This window comes from Narcine bancroftii, chromosome 1 (genome assembly GCF_036971445.1).
Source record: "Narcine bancroftii isolate sNarBan1 chromosome 1, sNarBan1.hap1, whole genome shotgun sequence".
In the NCBI taxonomy this organism is placed as follows: Eukaryota; Metazoa; Chordata; class Chondrichthyes; order Torpediniformes; family Narcinidae; genus Narcine; species Narcine bancroftii.
The window spans coordinates 290,393,326-290,413,796 of NC_091469.1; the positions used below are offsets into that span (position 1 = coordinate 290,393,326).

Sequence of the window (20,471 nt, forward strand, 5' to 3'; positions counted from 1 at the left end):
AAAAAGCACACGCAGAAAGTTAAATAGTCCACTGGTGCACAATGGGGAACAAAATCTCTGCACAAATGTCTCAACTGATGAGGATGTTATTGGAGACAGCACACTCTACACCAGAGAAATAAGCCATTTGGCTGAAATACTCAATGATCCAGTCTATCAGTTCCATCCCCTTCCCCTCATCTATACCATCTACAAATTTGCCAATGACAGCATGGTTGTTGGCAGAATCACAGTCGGCGATGAGGAAGCGTACAGGAATGAGATCAATCAGCTAGTTGAGTGGTGTCACAACAACAACCTTCCACTCAACATTAGGAAAACAAAGCAGCTGAATGTGAACTTCAGGAGGATCAAGTCCTCATTGAAGACCCTTCCAGCCCATAAAACCTGTTCCACCCAATAAACTTACTAACCCCACACATTTTTGAAGGATGGGAGGAAACCAGAGGACCCAGAGAAAATTCACGCAGGCCACTGGGAGAATGTACAAACTCCAACGCTGGATTCAAACCCAGGTCACGGTAGAACCCATTGACTTATCTGTCCTCCCATGGGTCTTTAAAGGGAGGTAGTCTCCAGTCCATCTGAGTCCTCTCTCCACAGAACCCTGCAACTTATTGCCTCCACTTCCATTCTGAAAGTTGCTGTTGAATTGGATTGTAGCACACTTTCAGGGAATGAATCATAGATTGCTACAACCTGCTCCTGACAGAGATGGGTCATCTTCCACCCTGTTGTGACTGCTGGGCTGAGATTTCAGCTGAAGTTAGGAGAATTCAAGACCTCTGCTAAAACTTTAATTGGAGAATAGAATTTAAGAATCCATTGAATTTGAGCTGGCTGTTTTGAAATTAAATGTAGGCATATAGCACGGTAACAGGCCCTTCTGCCCCAGGAGCATGTGCTGCCTAGATACACCAATTGACCTACAAACCTTGTACATTTTTGGTCATGTACAAACTCTTTACAGAGTTTTATTGAGATGCAAAACACTAAACAGCAGCAATATCCTTACAGACAATCACAGATCCACACTTGACAGATGAGGGAATTAACGGCACTGGAGAAATGGAGAGGAGATGAGACCAGGGGCATACTGACTTGGCAGGATGAGGGGCATTTAGCCTGTTCCTACTCCCACCTCATGTTGCAATGCACCTTCTTGCTCCAAGCATGAGAATGTCGTACCATTCTCGAACATCCCACTTTTCACACACTTCTGCTGGGTCCATGTTATGTTTTCCATAATTATTTACAAGGTGCACAAGATTCAAGATTCTTTCATTGTCAAGTAATAAAACAGATATTCTTTCTTTTTTTTCCTTCTTTGGCTTGGCTTCGTGGATGAAGATTTATGGAGGGGTATGTCCACGTCTGCTGCAGGCTCGTTGGTGACTGACAAATCCGATGCGGGACAGGCAGGCACGGTTGCAGCGGTTGCAAGGGAAAATTGGTTGGTTGGGGTTGGGTGTTGGGTTTTTCCTCCTTTGTCTTTTGTATTACACAAAACTGCATTTAGTCTGCTGTAAGACAGGCAAAGATTCGCCATCAGCAGAAATTGCTTGGCGCCCCTTACAAATCAGAGAAAGAGAAGCAAAAGAGAGACCCTTCAGAGTTACTGAGTGTCCGTGGATTCACCTTCAGTGCTACCACAGCCAATGGGAAGTCAAGATTCCTGAACCCTTTCTCTTAGTTGGCTTCTACAACTTTAGCCAAATCATTCATGGCAATATCCACGTTTAACCCTTTTAGTTGTTTTTCCATAAAATCCCAAGCGTGCGACCTCAGTTTGATTCCACAAGTGTTCCAGTCTGACTTTAGAGTCGCTGGTTCATCCAGTTGACACTGCCATTGTACTGAGCAAGATATGACATCTTAATCTAGCTCATTACTGCAAGTTCAAGTTTATTATCATCTGATTACACAAGTACAACCCGACGAAAGAGTGTTCTTTGGTCCATGGTGCAAAAACTTGCAGACGCACATCCAGACAAATAGTACATATGCAGTACGTATATACATATACAAAAATAAATGCATGGGAGATCCCAACTGACATTGGTGTTACCTGTAAATGTATAAATGGATTGATGTTTAGCAGATCTACCAGGACCAATGCCTGAAGAGGGCGCACAAAATCAGTGAACCGGTGCGGACTCGAAAGGCCAACATGGCCTGTTTCTGCCCTGTAAATGGTTATATGGTTAACACAGTCCATCTGCACAGGGGAGCATCGCCGAGGAGAGTACACACTCTTTGTGGGTTCTGGTGTTGAAGACGAACAGAAAGGGGTGCTGAAAACAAGGACACAGAACGTGGGGATGAGATTGCATTGAAGGTGGAGCTACGGTCAATGAATAATCATCTGACATTCGAGAGGTTGCAGGGATGAGTACGAGGCCAGGGTGATGGTGTCTGCCATGACCCTGTTGCAGCAGGAAGCAAATTGGAGTGGATTGAGGCTGGAGTTAATGTGAGACATGACCAGCACTTCATAGTGGTGAGCCCTCTCTGGCCTTCTAACCATCACTCGTCTGTCAGGATCCTGGAAGCCTTTCTGGTCCTCACCAAGCTCACTGTACAGTACCTCCATGCATTGGCAATGCCAGGGTTCTATTGCTTTGCTGTATCTGAAATGGGGTTGTGATTCTAAGAATAGTTCACCGCATTGAAAATGGAGGGAGAGCAAGAAGTGGGTAAAAGAAGGAACATGTGGTTCCTCTCTCCCTTTCACAACCTGATGATACAAGTCCTCATAGTTTGAATTCAGGAATCAGTTAGATGGAATGTGCACAGCAAGGTCCTGTAACTCCATCACCAGATTCAGCTGGTCATCCAATGATACCAAGCAGAACATAACTCCTCATCTTCCTACATTTTGCCACAGCATCTTTTTGCATCTGCTCTGGGGGCGGACTCGGTTTAAAGACAGCACAGACGATGGATGTCATTAACAGTGTAGGACTCCCCAAGTGTTGCAGTGAAGTGTCAGTATGTACCAGCTACTCAAGTCCTTGAGGTGGAACTTGACACTACTGACAGAAAAGTAAAGAGAAATTAATTATTTTCTTTCTTTGAAACTGTTGCAGTGCTATACTGCTATATTTGATATAGTTACCTTGGTGAAAGCCTCAAGCTTGAAATGTTGGTTATGTATATTTGTCTGTGCTCTATGGCGAGCTCTCCACTGCTTAAAAAAATCTCTTGGTGCCTGCCACATTGACCACCTCCAGTGGGCTGATCTCGCCTCAAACCGTGCATCTTGGCGCCTCACAGTTCGGCGGGCAGCAACCTCCTTTGAAGAAGACCGCAGAGCCCACCTCACTGACAAAAGACAAAGGAGGAAAAACCCAACACCCAACCCCAACCCACCAATTTTCCCTTGCAACCGCTGCAACCGTGCCTGCCTGTCCCGCATCGGACTTGTCAGTCACCAACGAGCCTGCAGCAGACGTGGACATACCCCTCCATAAATCTTCGTCTGCGAAGCCAAGCCAAAGAAAGAAAAAAGATAAAGGACACTGTTTGACCTGCTGAGTTTCTCCGGCTTTGTGCTTTTACTTCAGCCACAGTGTCTGCAGATTTTCCTATTTTACTTCTTTGATACCTGACTCATCTGATATCAAAACAAGAAAATATGTAGATACGCAAGAGACTACAGATGCTGGGAGGGGGAACAGGGGTGGGTGGGGGGGGGGGGGTGGATGGCTTATAAAGTTCGCAGTGGATCAGTGAATTCAGGGCATGCTTCAAAACCTCCTTTTGGCCCCTGTCCCACCCCTCCAAACTGGTCCTTGTTACACTGGCCATCTCTCCTCTCCATTCGCAGTCTTGTGGGCAATTCTATTTCTCCCACTGACTCTGCTTGGCCCACTGAATCCTTCCAGCAGATTGTTTTTGCTTTGTTCAGAAATATGTGACTGCACATGAGAAATTACAGAGATCAACTTCTGAAGCAAGCGAATGAGAGCCAAAGGTTTTGCTTTGAGCCTTCGTTTAACTTTCTTGCTGGGTTAAGTAATAGTTTAAATTCCGTACATGAATGGGGAGGATTCCCTTCCACTCTGCCAACACACAAAGTGATCACTTGGCATCAGTGGAAGTGTATTATGAATTGACCTCCTGAATAAATAACATCAACCCTGCGTCAGTGCAGTGATTTCACTGCAATTTAATATCTAAGATATAAACATTCACCAAATTAGGGCAGGGTGCCACTGTGGATTTCATGCATTTGGTGGCATTGAACCCGGAGCATCTAGTGTTTAATTAGATAAAAGAATATGCATCTGTCCCAGGCCCCGATAATCTTCTGTGCTGGAAATTCAGCGATCCCCCCACCCACCCTCCGGCGGGTAGGAATCCCACCAGAGCTGGAGTGAAGGGAAGCCTCTTCAATGTGAAATCTTCCCCCAGTCCTACAAATCTCTGCACTATCTGAGTTTGTCTGCAGCTGAGGTCGTCTGCGGGATAGAACTGCAGTCGAACATTGGCCTGCGTTCAAGGCAGTTTGATTTATTAGGCCTGCCCGCCGCTTCCTGTTCATCACACACAGCTCAAGCCTAGTGAAGTCAAGCAGTGGTGGGCCAGCACTGGAAAATTCAACTTCCAACATACAGTTCCTCCAAAGAGATTTCAGCTTCCAATTGGTTCAGCTAAGAGTAACTAATAGAGATGTTTGCATGCACCAACTGCCAAGAGTCAACACCAAACCCAATGAAGGATTCAAGGGAAATTTCTTATCCAAATTCAGATTTATTGTCAGAGTACATCCATGGATTCGCATAGAACCCTGCGATTCTTTTAGTTATGGGCCAGGCAGAATTTCTACTTATCAGTCATGTAAAAAACTGTACTCAAGAAAAGATATGGGCAGCACGGTTAGTACAACAGTAGTACAGCGTCAGCAACCGGGTTCGAATCCTGTGCTATCTGCAAGGAATTTGTACGTTCTGCATGGGTTTCCTCCCACCCTCCAAAACGTACAAGGGCTGTAGGTTATTTGGAGTATTTGAGCAGCATAGGCTGGAAGGGTCTGTTACTGTGCATTACATCAAAATTAAATGAAAAGATGGATATACAAGAGTGAGAAATGTAAACAAAGAAAGAAGTGCAAATAAACTGAGTCTTTGCTCCAGTAAAATGTGTGTTCCATAGATGGGGGAAAGGTATTTCAGACCACAGATGGTGCTGTCCTGGTCTGCCCGTTTGCAGGGCACCACAACCAGGACCCCAGAGTAAGTATGCACCATTGTCAGGATATATGTATGCTTTCTTTTTCTGGCGTGGGATTGGGCCGATGTAGTCTATTTGCCAGACATGACCTGCCCCCGTGCCATGCTGAATGGCCCTGGTGTCCCAGTTGGTCAGCCCCAGGGTTTCACCTGCTGGCAAATGGGGCAGACTGCTGTCCATGCCTGGTCCTGGGTGAGGGCCACCCCTAAACCCTCTGCCCACCATCAGGTGGCGTCGGAGCCTAAGTGGCTGCTTTTGCAGTGGGGCCAGGTGGCCAGAGCGTCAGGAGTCCATGGCAAATATGGGCAGCCCTGTTCACCACATCATGGTGGACGACTTCCGCCGTGTGCTGATTTGTGTGGGCGTCCACATGGTGTGCGTTGGCAGGCCTGTTCCCAGAAGAACTGCCAGTGTTGCTGCCCCCAAAGTGGGCAGATGTTAATTTGCCGGCTAGTTTCGTGCCACCGGGGCATCCAGAGCGCCATCCCACTAGCCACGGCCCAGCAATCAGTGTAAATATTCTTCGGGCTGGTGCTGGATATGATGGCGGCCATTTCAGTGAGCCAGCTGAATCCCCCAGCCCCGTTGCCAGCTATAGGGCTGCTGCTCGCCAGAGCTGGCTGCCATTTTTCCAGCAGCCAGAGCCATTGGTGAACCAGGCATGTTGTTCCTGGTCCAAGAGGGAATTGAAGGGCTGACCCCAGGCTACTGGAGAAGTTGGCTAATCGGGAGAGACATCACCTGCTTATGGATCAGCTCACGATTAAATGGCGGGGTAGACTCGATGGGCTGAATAGCCTATTTTTGCTCCTTTGTCTTATTGTCCAACATCTCTGGTTGAAGGACCTGTCCTGTACTCTAATATTCCATGTTCTATATTAGCACAATTTAAAGATCAAATATATTTAATTTACTTTTAATTTTTTTTAAAATTAAGACATACAGTGCAGTAAAATACCCTTCTGACCCATGAACCCGTGCCACCCAAATGGCCCAATTGACCTCCAACCCTGTACATTTTGAAGTGTGGGATGAAACCAGAGGAACCCACGCAGATCGGGGGGGGGGGGGGGGTGCGGGGAGAAGGGGGAGAGAGAACGTACAAACAGATAGCGCAGATTCTAACCCGGGTCTCTGGCGTTGTAACAGCATTGCACTGACCCACTATGTTAACTATGTTGCCTTTTGTTTTGAAGGATTATTGTGAGATTACTCCAGAGCTTAGCACTGCAAACCGTTAGTGTAGCTCGTACCTTCCTTTTACCTCTGACTGAGCCAATATCTATGACCAGTATTTGTGTGATAATGCATATGCATGTTCCAACTACACTAGAGTAAAAGGGGTATAAATTAAATCTATGGTGTTAAAAACCTCCTGTCATTCAGTGAGTTGGGAGGGATGCTCCAACTGAAAGAGGGAAATAGATATTCCACAATAGTTATTAAAAACTAGATAGATCCTTTAATCTAAGTTTAAGGGTGGGACTTTGAACAATCAAGTGTTGGCAAGAATTAGTCTCTTTGTTCTGGGTCTGCGTCATCATTCAACACGATTGAGGTTGAACATTCCTGATTCAGTCCTGCTCCTCTCTCACCATTTCCTTTGGTCCCCATCGGCCACAAGAGATGTACAGTCAGCGTAGCGATAAGTGTGACTTTATAACAGCACCAGCCACCCAGGTTCAAATCCGGCACTGTCTGTAAGGAGTTTGTACATTCTTCTCATGTCTGCGAGGGTTCCCCCGCCCCCCACCCGGTGGGGGGAGGGGGGCTCCAATTTCTTCTCACCGGCCAAAATGTGCATGGTTGTTAGGTTAATTGGTCATATTGGTATATTTGGGCAGTGTGGGCCAGAAGGTCCTGTTAGAGTTTAAATTAACTATTTAAGAAAAGAAAATCTGTAGATTCTGGGGTCAAATACACAAAAGTGCTGGAGAAACTCAGCAGATCACACAGCATCCATGGGAAGTGAAAGACTATCCACTCATCCCTTCCCACCAATTCTTCTTCTTTTCTTTGGCTTGGCTTCGCAAACGAAGATTTATGGAGGGGTAAATGTCCACGTCAGCTGCAGGCTCGTTTGTGGCTGACAAGTCTGATGCGGGACAGGCAGACACGGTTGCAGCAGTTGCAAGGGAAAATTGGTGTGTTGGGGTTGGGTGTTGGGTTTTTCCTCCTTTGTCTTTTGTCAGTGAGGTGGGCTCTGCAGTCTTCTTCAAAGGAGGTTGCTGCCCGCCGAACTGTGAGGCGCCAAGATGCACGGTTGGAGGCGTTATCAGCCCACTGGCGGTGGTCAATGTGGCAGGCACCAAGAGATTTCTTTAGGCAGTCCTTGTACCTTTTCTTTGGTGCACCTCTGTCACGGTGGCCAGTGGAGAGCTCGCCATATAACACGATCTTGGGAAGGCGATGGTCCTCCATTCTGGAGACGTGACCTACCCAGCGCAGTTGGATCTTCAGCAGCGTGGATTCGATGCTGTCAGCCTCTGCCATCTCGAGTACTTCGATGTTAGGGATGAAGTCGCTCCAGTGAATGTTGAGGATGGAGCGGAGACAACGTTGGTGGAAGCGTTCTAGGAGCCGTAGGTGATGCCGGTAGAGGACCCATGATTCGGAGCCGAACAGGAGTGTGGGTATGACAACGGCTCTGTATACGCTAATCTTTGTGAGGTTTTTCAGTTGGTTGTTTTTCCAGACTCTTTTGTGTAGTCTTCCAAAGGCGCTATTTGCCTTGGCGAGTCTGTTGTCTATCTCGTTGTCGATCCTTGCATCCGATGAAATGGTGCAGCCGAGATAGGTAAACTGGTTGACCGTTTTGAGTTTTGTGTGCCCGATGGAGATGTGGGGGTGCTGGTAGTCATGGCGGGGAGCTGGCTGATGGAGGACCTGTTTTCTTCAGGCTGACTTCCAGGCCAAACATTTTGGCAGTTTCCGCAAAACAGGACGTCAAGCGCTGAAGAGCTGGCTCTGAATGGACAACTAAAGCGGCATCATTTTTGCCCTCAGACAGCTCCCACCAATTACTCCCTTGGTATCTACCCTGTCACCACAAGTGCTACACTTACACCCTCCCTCACCTCCATTTGGACCTCCATTCACTTGTGCATCTGCAGGGGTAATGTACTACATCAGGTACTCCTGTGGTGGCCTTCTCTACATCAGAGAGACTGGACACAGACTGGGAGATCACTTTGCTGAGAATCTTCACTCTGTCCGCTGGAAAACCAAGGACCTCCCAGTGGCCAACCATTTCAATTCCACACCCTTTGACATGAACTGCCAGGTCAAAGCCACCCGCAAATTGGAGGAACACCACCCTGATATTCCATCTCCAACCAGTGGGCACAAATATAAACTTCCAATTTCTGTTAACTCCCTCCCCGATCTCTCTTTCCCTACCCCTTTGTCTCCCTTCCTCCAGCTCTACACCCCCTTCCCTCTCTTCTACTATCAGAGGGTGCCCTCTCCCCATCATTCCTCAGCCATTTTCTCTTCTACCCTCCCACCTGTTTCCTTAATGCCCTCTCAATGCCAGAGCTTCTCCTAAAACTTGACTGATTCATTTTTGACAGGGTTTCCTTGATGATCACCTAGACCTAGCCCTTGCAAAACTCTGCAGTGGAGCGCAGACCTCGGAGAGCTGCAGGGAAACTACACAGCAGGGTCAGATCGAGAGCACAGAGGGATTTGAAAACACGGCAGGCCATGACAGATCAGGTGGTGAAACGGCTGCCAGAACTCTGTTTAGTGGAGATTGTTTGGACAAGGGCAGTCAGTAAGAATCGAAATGGTGAAGCACGCTTTCACCTTTCCCTTCTAAAAAATGCTGTGAATTCTCCCTTGTGCTCTGTTAAAAAAAAGATCAGGAACATTTTCTAATCCCAGCTGCATTCAGCCACATTAACACCTTTCAGTCAACACACAAAGTTAGCATGTTGCTCAGTGAGGAAACTGGAAGTGTTTGAACAGACACATTATGGTGTAAATACGATTTCTGACATTGCAATTTTTTTTCACTCTGAACCAAGCATGGTGCTTTCCTTTTCAATAATAATGCATTGTCAAAGGGTTTAAAAACATTCACAGGGATCTGCAAAGCATGCAGGGGAGTGTGTGTGATGTACCTCTGAAGGGAGGGGAATGCACCTCTGGTGAAGGGAGTGTGCAGGCGCAGCGGGTACACTGTATCTCTGGTGGGTGGGGGTTTGGTGTGTGGAGCTCTAAATGGAGTCCAGGAATACAGAGGATCATGTGAGAGAAGGGCACCATAAACAGCATCTGTGGTGGGGGTGGCAGTGGGGTGGAGGCTGCCGTTCAATCTCAGCCCTTTCTCCTAGCGTGCTTGCATTGTAATCTCGACCAGACGGGCCTTGGCATTTTCAATAATAAACAAAGTACACACACCACCACAATAAAAAGGAGTGCAGCCTAGCAGATCAAAGCCCATAAATGGCCAGCTGTAAGCACTGCATAATCCTTAATAATTCATTCCTTTCACACAGTTCTTAAAAACACTCAGCAGGACTTGGAAATCATCATCCCCTGCTCACGCCACCCTTTCCTCCCTCCCCACCCACACTGCAGTGTTCAATTCTTTAAAAAGAAGGCATTCTGTTCATTCAAGGGTGGAATTGAGGCCATTTGACCATCATATCCATGCTAACTCTTTGAAAGAGTTCCCCAATTAACAGTATTCTACTTTACTCCTTCCCAATGGAACTGACGATTTATCTATCAAAGTTGGTTCTGAATTTTCTTCAATCGCAGAATCAAATGCTCCAGATCACACAACTTCGTCACCTTATCTACTTTTCTTGGTAATTAACCACATGCTGAGAACCTTGCTCTGGAGGAACTCCATTTCAGTACAAAGCAAAGGCCACTTGGGCCTCTGAGTCACACCATTCCTCCACATCAGCGGCTATACTTCACGAGGAGTTTGGGGAGATTCAGTACGTCACCAAAGACTCTTGCAAATTTCTACAGGGGTACCGTGGAGAGCATTTGGACTGGTTGCATCACTGTCTGGTATGGAGGTGCCAATGCACAACACAGAAAAAAGCTACAGAATTGTGAACTCAGCCTGCATCATCATGGGCACCACTTTTCACTCCTTTAAGGACAGCTACAGGAGATGGTGTCTCAAGAAAGCAGCTTCCATCCTCAAGGACCCTCGCCCCTCAACCCATGCCCTCTTCTCACTGCTACTGTCAGGAAGGAGGTACAGGAGCCTGAAAACGAGCATCCAATGTTACAAAACCAGCTTCTTCCCCTCCACCATCAGACTTCTGAATGAAGAATGATCCACAGATGCTATCTCACTTTATCTCTTTTCTTGCACCAATATAATAATTTTTGCACCTGTACTGCTGCTCCAAAACAACGAATTTTGAGACATACTCATGACAATAAGCTCTGATCTTCCACCTTCTCACCTACACATCCTATACTGGGGAAGAAGGCCCTTCAGTCCACCAAGGGTTTCTAACCATCAAGCTTCCATTCACACTCATCCTGCACTCCTCATTTTATCCTCTCTGCATTCCCAAATCCCTTCAGTCCATGAAGATCCAGAAGATAAGAAATAGGGGCCCTTGGCCATCTGGCCCATCGAGCCTATTCCACCACTCGATGAGATCATGGCTGATCTGGCCATGGACTCAGTCCCATTTATCACCCCCAATTTCTCTATTCTTCAAAACTCTTGTCTCTTAGATGCACTTAAATTTAATCTATGTTTATTATGCCACATCATACACTCTGCCTGTTTTATCATAACACTATCTTTTGCACCTTCACAAACCCTGATAACCTTATTCTTTCCTGACACCACTGAACAAACTGCATTTGTGCTCATGGACTCGGAAACACAAAATGTTATTCACAAACCTTCCACTGGGAGAAAATTACTGTCTACCCACTGTGCCTCTAATTGGAGTGAGATTAACATGCAAATTGTTGCCCAACACAGTTCCTCTGTTCCCAGAGAATGAAGGTATCACGTTTCACCGGTGTTATTTTGGGGAGACTCTGGTGGGCGCAGCACTTCAGGAGTGTCTAATCCCATGGATCCAATTTACTGCTCATCACTTCAACAAAATAGAATTCTTGTTATTACCATTTCTCCCGCTGATTCACAAGGCAATGTTGAAAATTAACCATCACAGCCAAAAAGCAATTTACATTTCCACAGCGCCTTTCGTGACTTCACAATTCCCCGATCAGAATCAGAATTTATTGTCATGAACAAGCCATGAAATTCGGTATTTGACAGCAGCGTCACAGTACAAACATACATATTATAACCATCTTAGGGCATTTTACTAAAATATAATAAAAACAATAATTGTGTACGAAAAGTCAGGCACTGTCTTTGGTTCATTGATTATTCAGGAATCTGATGGCAGAGGGGAAGAAGCTGTGACTAACTTGAGCTTTGCACAAGCAGCACAATATAATAATCAAGCCATCACTTTGTTTTGTTTAAAATAAATGGCATCCAATAAATGAAGGATATGCTGCTGTTCTCCAAATAAGCATCGGTGACTGTCCACTCTGTCACAGAGCTGTCCTCTGCACAATGAATTTGTGGGTCAAATCCACAGGACCATAAGAGCAGTAGGGAGGATCACTGGGGACTCCCTCCCCGCCATCGACATGATCATCTGAAGAGGACTTGCAAAATCATTGAGCATCTTCCAGCTACACCCATTACGGAAGTGATACAGGAGGATCAGAGCCAGGACCACCAGGCTGAGGAACAGCTTCTTCCCACGGGCAGTGAGAATGCTGGACAACCAAAGGAACTGCTCACACTGACCATCCGAGACTCTACTATTCATTAAACATTATTTATGTATATACATGAATCCTTGTCCTGCATATGTATTGCTTGTCCGTATGTGTGTTATGCCCCATTGTGCATTTCCGTGTTTTTGCACCGAGGACTGGAGAACACTGTATCATCAGGCTGTACTTGTACAAAGGATAATAATAAACTTATAGACATTACCTCACTTTTTAAAAATTATTTTTGCACTAATTATTTATTTTTAAATATATTTACAGAATTGTAATTTATCGAAATTTTACACTTATAATACACAATAATGTTGCTGCAAAACAACAAAATTTTGTAACATGTTCATGATAATAAACCTGATTCTGATCAGAAAGTTCCTGCTTCAAGTAGACACACCTAAAATTTTAATGGGACTGGACAGGTTAGATGCAGGAAGCATGTTCCAGATGTTGGGGAACAAGGGGTCACAGTCTAAGGAGAAGGGGGAAGCCATTCAGGACTGAGATGAAGAGAAGCCTCTTCACTCAGAGAGTTGTGAACTTATGGAACTCCCTGCCTCAGGTGCATTCATTGGGGAGTTGGCTGTGGTCCTTGTGGTTGAAGGGGTCAAGGGGTATGGAGGGAGTAGAAATTGGGCTTTGAGCTGGCAGGATCGGCCATGGTCCTGGAGCAGGGTCAGCAAACAAGCCCTTTCACCAAATTCCCATTCTGATTTTTAAAAGCAGTTCAGATCCTCTGAAGAGTTTACAGAATCTGAAACCTTGAAAACTTCAGGCAGAATTCCTCAACCATACAACTTCATATCAACATGTGGCTGGGATATAAAAAAAGTTCCAAGATTTAAAAGCAAATATGTATTTAATTAGCATTCGTCTGAAGGACTAAGATGCTTCACAGAGGGGCGGGCACACAGTTATAAACAGCCACACACACCGGACACTCCTGCACACCCACACACTCTCTCACGCACATACACACAAGCGCAAACAAAGATAATAATGAGGTTTCATTTTTAAAATCACAATTTAACTGCTAGCATTAGTACTTTAGGCCAATGACCCTTCATCAGAGCCTGTTCTGCTCTCATGAAGGTTATTGACCTGAAACATTAACTCTTTCCTCTCCCACAGATCCTGCCTGTCCTTCTGACTATTTCCAGTGCCTGGTTTCTAAATCACATTTCCATTGTGTTGGACTCCAATGGATTGATAGCCCCCAATTCGAAGCTGGTCACCAGATAAATGCTGGCTCAGAATTCGAAGCAACTGTGAGAACTCACAGTTGGAGTCTGCCTATTACTGAGCTAAACTGGACTACATGAAGTAATCACGTAATAACAAGCAAAGAAACATTACCTTTCAATCCAGCGTTCACCAGATACTCAGAAAAGGAAATGTGCAGATAGCCTGCTCCTGATTGTTTCACCGCATGTAGGCATTAAACCATAACATTTAATGTACAGGATACACAGATAAAAGAGATCTGGTTTAAAACTAGCATCATAAACTATCCTTTGGGAAGGAAGGTCACCATCCACCTCATATGGCTCAAGAGCCTGAGCTTCTCGCCAATCAACCATCAACCTCTGAAATGAACTCCATTTTCATCGCTCTCCTTCCTGAGATCTGAAAGTTCTTCCCTCCAGATACTCAAGCAATTCCTTTTGCGAACCATACTGCCAAATTTTCAGCAATTAACCCCATCCCACCTGAGATATTGGACTTGGTTCTGGCCACTTCCGAAGTCGCAGTTTCCTTCACTCCACTTTCAGGGTACACTGTTTGAAAATAGTTCAATTCATAGAATACTTTTTCTGAGGGGACATTTGGTTTCTTTTGTCCAAAGGCTCCAGAACAGGAAGCCAAATAAAGATTTTCATTGCACCTGGGTACACGATACAATAATTCATCCAAACGATGAATAAATCTAATATTAAACTAGAGGAACACGAAAACTGCAGATGCGGGAATCTTGAGCAAACAACAAGATGCTGGAAGAACTTAAATGAGTCAGCCAACATCCGAGGGTAGAAATGGCGAGAAAATGTTTGGAGTTGGAATTTAAATACAGTTAATCTGGAATGTCTACCCTTAGCAATGATGACCACAACTGCTGGCCTTCGGAGAAACTTGTATGGCTCACAACTATCCTTTGGGAAGGAAGGTCACCATCCACCTCATATGGCTCAAGAGCCTGAGCTTCTCGTCAATCAACCATCAATATGTTTTTATTCCTCACCCCCTCCCCACCTATTACTTCTTCTGCCAATCCACTCCTCCCTCTTCACCCCCATCTCTCTCACACTCTCCTTTCCTCTTCATCGATTTCCCTCCCTCCATCCCCGGCTCACTCTCCTTGACCTCCCCAACTTTCTCTCTCTTTAACCACCCCCAACTCCCTCTCTTTTACCTCCCGACTCATTTACCTTCTGGCTCTCTCTCCCTTTTACCTCCTGACTCTCTCATTTACCTCCTGTCTCTCTCTCTCATTTATCTCCTAACTCTCTCATTTATCTCCTCTCTCGCTTTTGGCTCCCATCTCCCTCTCCCCCTTTTACCTCCCGACTCTCTCTTTTACCTCCTGAAGGTGTTGAAGGTTCCAGAGAGGTGTCAGAAAAGTTTACCAGGTTCGTGAAGGATTGATTATTCTCCTGGCATCAAAGGGAGCCCAGATAAAGATTTAAATGAAGTGTACATGATCCTGTTTGGTTATGAAGAGGGATGATATTCCCATGAGCAGGCAGTTCAAGCACCAGGGTGCACAAATTTAAAGTGTGGGAATTGATCTACAGATAAACTGCAAGGGAAATGAACAGGCGATTGAGGGAGGACAATGGAATTTTCTCTCCCTGCCCTTCCTTTCACCCTCTCCGAGGTGTAGAGAGGAATTGGGAACTGACAGGATTGCTTTTCTTGGAGCTGACATACACTTGATGTCCCCAATCACCTGCCCCAGTGTCGTTACAAATGTATATTCCAAGGCAGGATAAAGCATGTGTGCTTGTGTCCAGAAAAGGCAACTTTTGCCCAATTACTTGACATTAGGTTCAGAAGACAACACTCAATTATCAGCCATGGCAACCATTCAGATGTTAAGAGGCAATGGGGCTTCTTGGTGGATGGTGAGGCTGCTGGATGATGACAAGGGGAGCTCCCAGTTTGGTTTATTTACACTGAACTAAATTGATGATTGCCTCTCTCTCTCTCTCTCTCTCTCTCTCCTCTGAAGGACAAGCAACGTTTCCAGATGCAGCAGGTACTTTGTGCATATGGTACAATGACTTCACAATCTGAAGCATCAAGTTAATTAGGAGGGATTAGGAATGGCAGATTGCAGCGGCTGCCTGAGAGGGAAAAATAGGGCTGTAATGGTTTCTAACAATCAGCAAATAGAGATATTTCAGACCACAGCGAATTGCTTCATCTAACAATAACAGTCTATTACAGACTTCAGATCCTTGATGGTGGTGAATCATTCCATGAAATTTCAGACAGCAATAAGCTATTGAAGAACAGGTGTTGGTTGATGGGGGCTGGGGGGAGAGACAGAAATGTTTTTTTAGACTGAAATGTGAATAAAATTGCAGAAAAAATTAATGTAATTGCTGCCTGTATGGTCGTTCCCACTGAGCGCCTTTTTAGACTGCAAGTACCTGAATGCAACAGTCCCAGGGGTTGGACGTCAACGAATTTTTCCGGTATGATTTACACTGCAGGCTTCCTCCAAAAAGGTGTAGGGGTCCTGCAGGATAAATCGCGGTGCAGAAATTGACTCAAAATTCCTGCACATTCCTTTTCAGACTGCCCATGTAGTGGCAAAATTCCTTGAGTGTGCCAATACATGCTTGTGATCTAAAAACCATGAGACAGAGAGAGAGATGTTTTTCAGACAGAACCTGCGATATTGCAGGAAGTAATGAGCCTGCTTTGGTCATTTACACTGAACTGAGAAAACCGGCTTAATGCTGGGTCAGTGTGTCTTTGTACGGCATCCTAGGAGCAAAAGAGGTGGGACGTGTAACACAACTGCATCGGCGTCTAGTGTAACGTGCAACATACCACATTTGATGGCATGTTACACGCACTGTTTTTTTCCCAAAAAAAAGCTCAAAAATAGTCCCCTGGTCTTCTATGCAAAGTTGAAATTAGGGCTGTCGTGCGGAGGGGAGAGAGAGAGAGAGAGAAGGGTGGTGGGATGAGTGTGGGGGCTGGTGGCAGGCTGTCGGAAGACTCTCCCGGCAGCTCGCTGTCAGTAACTGCACTGGTCATTGTTGTGTTGAAAAAGTATCAGGTTTGTGGGAAATGATTCTTGACACAAGGGTTTGCAATCAAACGTGATTTTTATTAACACAACAATTAATAGAAGAACATTGGAAAATCATAGTGGGAATAAAACACACGTATTCAATTAATAAAAGAGCATGGAAAAATATGTACACAATTTAATAAAACATACACGCCACATTTATAAAAGAGTGTGGGAAAATCTACTCCATTTTAAGTAATCCCTTGCTAATCACTGCTATCTATCGTTGGGTGGGGTTGGTGACAGGCTGTTGGTGGGGGAGCGAGGCAGTGGGCTTCAGACTGCTCAAACTGAGGACAAACCCACAGACCAGTTTACTTACGGCAGAACGGTGTGGTCTTTTATCACAGAGCCACTCCCTAACACTAATCTCCTCTCTCTTAATATCTGATGGTCTGTCAGTGGCTGTCGAATACATTCAGTAACTGAGCATTCACACCCTCATTCTGCAGAGTTCCAGGCTCAGTACCCTTTCATACATACTTTTTATCTTATTCATGAATGATCAAGCCCTATTTTGAAAGACCAACAGCCATCCCACATCTATCCTGTCAAAACCATGATTTATGTACTTATGAATTAAATCATCTCACATTCTCCACCCAGCAACACATCAGTGCTTCACCCACCTAACGAAACAATGAGTCCAGCTCCAGCCATTTCATCTAAAGCTCCTTTCAGACTTCTGCATTTACGGGACCATGCATAGACATCCGAGATGGGCTAAACCCCAAGTGCCTGCCAGTCCGGTATTCCCTAGTGAGCTACTCGCTGTCAACCAGATCGACTCTGCCTTATACCTTTGCTGTATAATTGCAGCTCAATCTGGCAGACCTAGTGTCAAATCAGTGGTGTACTGAGAATGATACCTTGACAGGTCGGTCAGTGCTGGACCCAGCCACACTTGTGATTGCCCTCGCCCCTCTCCATGAGCGGCCCCCAGCAACAGAGAGTAGGACTGCAGGCTGGCAGGAGAGAGCGGGACAGTGGGATTATTATTAAAAAGATTTTTCCTGTTGTCTTACTTGTATGTTTTGTCCAAGTTTTAAATGCTTACCCGTAAATACACTAAAATAATACGGTACATAAACATCCATTCCCATCATGCAGCCAGAATACTGGATCACCCCTTTTACAGACAGCCTTTGCTGGTGGAACAAAGCCGGGGCTGGAATGACCCACCCACCCACCCCCCCCCCACCAAATTCCATGTCGGTTGCTTTTTACACAGCAGGCGTAGTGCAAATAAGCCGCAAAATCCTGGAATGAAGTGGCTGTGTAAAAGGCATAAGAGCAAGACAGAGAGACACAAGCAGAGAGAGAAAGAGACACAGGGAGAGAGAATGAATAAATAAAGAGAAGTAGAAATATGAACGAGAGGGAGAGTTGGAGGAAAGAGATCTGTAGTTCCTGCAAGATTTAAAGGTGCTCTGCTGTCACTCAGCAACAGGAACTGGGCTAGATCAGCCCATGTTGCTGTACAGCTTTCTCCTCTCCTCCTCACTGTACCCCTTCTCCTGTTCCTCCTCCTCCTCATCACTGTTTGCGGCAGCTTCCTCCCACTATCAATGACCAAAATATCATGGAGAATGACAACAGCACTCAGGCAATACTTCGGTCTGTGAGACTACATTCAATCCCACTACAGAAAGGTATTACAGTGCCCCGAATCTGATCCCATCTACTATTGGAATGATCCCCTTATGAAATAGATCTTGTAGTCTCAATGCAAGTTTCCAATAATAGTTTAAGGAAAGGAAACTTAGCTGTCAGCTGTTTTTGGCCATACACCTGGAGGCAGGAGCTCTGGACCAAACACAGCCCATTCACAGAACTCAGCAGGCCAAGCAGCATCCGTGGGAGAAAAGAGTGGTCGATAGTTTGGGCCGGACCCCTTCGTCAAGCAAGTTTGTGAAGAGTTCTAGCCCGACATGTTGCCATTGTTCATCTCCCAGACACCGCTCGACCTGCCGAGCTCCTCCAGCAGATTGTGTTCAGCTTCAGGTTCCAGCCTCTGTGGACTCCTGTGTTGCTCTAGAGCATCCATTCTACTCCTGGGGGATTCCCCGCAACCACGCCCCCCCAACCCCCACCCCCCCCCCCCACCACCGCAGCACCGTAGGGTCCTCATTGAGAATGGCTGCTCTCGACTTAGAGGCAACATTTAATAGAGGAATTGGAAATTACCAATGAGTGACAGACTACAGGAGGGCCATGGGAAGAGAGTCCAGAGCCGGCAGATAAGGCAAAGGAACTGGAGGAGATGACGAAAGGGTTTATTTCATGCACCTCGTTCTTATGTGGAAGGACATTGGAAGCAAATTCAAGAAGCACTTTTCAAAGGGGACTGGATAAATATCACTGTCATACAGCACAGAACAGGGAGGAAGTGCATGCACAAGTTGGACGAGTACCGGTGGACGGGGAAGATGGGGTGGGCCGAGGAGTGGGTGGTCCCAGTGGAATGCAGGAGGGGCAGGTGAGAGTAAGGTGTGGTTCGTGGTAGGATCCCATTTGGGCTGGCGGAGGTTGGTAGGGTGAAACCGTCCTGCTCTGTTTGGAGGGTAGGGCGGGGGGTGTGGAGGGTGAGAGTAGGGAACAGGAATGCTGCTCAACCTCCAGCAGTTTGTTTTGTGCTCCAGATTCCTTGCATCTCCAGTGGCATGTGGCAGACAAAACACAACCCTTTAAAAATGTGGATGGCTCTCCATAAAGGAGATCAGTGAACCAGCTGAAATTCCAATCCTAATCAAGTAGATTCATTATTGTCATAAACAATTCATTTATTCTTTTATGCATTTAAGACACTAGCAAGCAGAAGTTCAGCATGGAAGAGTTTGGCCCAAAGGGCTATATAACTCTATGACTCATTCACCACCCATCCCTATTTGCCCTCGTGCCCGACCGCCTTCTTGGATCAGACTCAATGTTGGCGGAGAGTTCCAGGATTAGGATGTGGTAGCAAGAATATCCCCAAATTCCAGTGATGACAGCGTGGAGGGAGCCTGCCAGTGGTGGTGTTCCCATGCCCTTCCTGGTGGGAGAGGCACAGGAACATTACCAGCTGTCTGTAAACAGTGGCACTACACTGCTGGATCCGTCCTTCCATACGACTGCTGGAATCTGGAGCAACTAACAAACTGCTGGAGGAGGCTCAATAGGGTCAGGCTGGGGGAGGAGAATTGCTGACCTTTCTGCTTTGGATCCTGCATCATGACAGAGAGACAGAAGCTGGTCCTAATGTTCCTTCTCCACCCTGTCTCAACCTGAAACGTCTACAATTCTCAGCTCATGGGCGCTGTTCAATCCAGTGAGTTCCTCCAATAGGTTTTTTTAAAACATCCATTTCAAATTTTGCTCAGGATCAAATTGTGGAAATACCTGACCGTGTAACATTAGCTTTGTTGAGGTCTATCCACCAACGCACTGAGATTTTCAATAAATTGAATTTTAATGCCTGATCACAGTCAACATTGCAGCAGGTTGTGATAACTCAACGTATTATTCATGCACCGGAAGATGACTATGATAATTAATATGCAATTTGCATGAAAAAAGGCTGGAGTAAATATTACCCTGGCTGTTTTGACAGATTTTTCCTCTGAGATGTACTTCAAATACCTGACATTCTGCAGCTCCAATAGTCAACAATTTAAGAATCACTTCATACGGACTGAGCAACTCTAGCAAGACAAAATGCTGTTTGGGTTGGGTCTTTCCAAGGGAGAAACACGTTTTAGATTTACAAAGATATAGCTCGGTAGCAGGCCCTTCTGGCCCATGAGCCCGCGATTATATACTTAGCAAAGCTATATGGGAGTAGTGTACCTGTAAACTTTTTATTTGTATGTAGGGAACAGTGTGGGGACCACCAGCACGGGGCTGTGAGCAGAGAGCAGGGCCTCGGGATCAGTGTGGGAACTGACACGGGCCTGTGGGGAGAGAGCGGGTCAGTGGAATCAGTGTGGGGACTGACACGGGGCTGTGGGCAGAGAGCGGGGCCTTGGGATCAGTGTGGGGACTGATAAGGGCCTGTGGGGAGAGAGCGGGTCAGTGGAATCAGTGTGGGGACTGACACGGGGCTGTGGGCAGAGAGCAGGGCCTCGGGATCAGTGTGGGGACTGACACG

The 20,471-nt window shown here is 46.0% G+C and overlaps 1 protein-coding gene across 13 annotated transcripts in view; it reads right to left on the reverse strand.

The window, feature by feature from the left end:
* LOC138745883 (transcriptional enhancer factor TEF-1) overlaps window positions 1-20,471 on the reverse strand; it is a 210,723-nt gene that overhangs the window by 51,046 nt on the left and 139,206 nt on the right. The gene's annotated exons all lie outside the window — the stretch shown is intronic.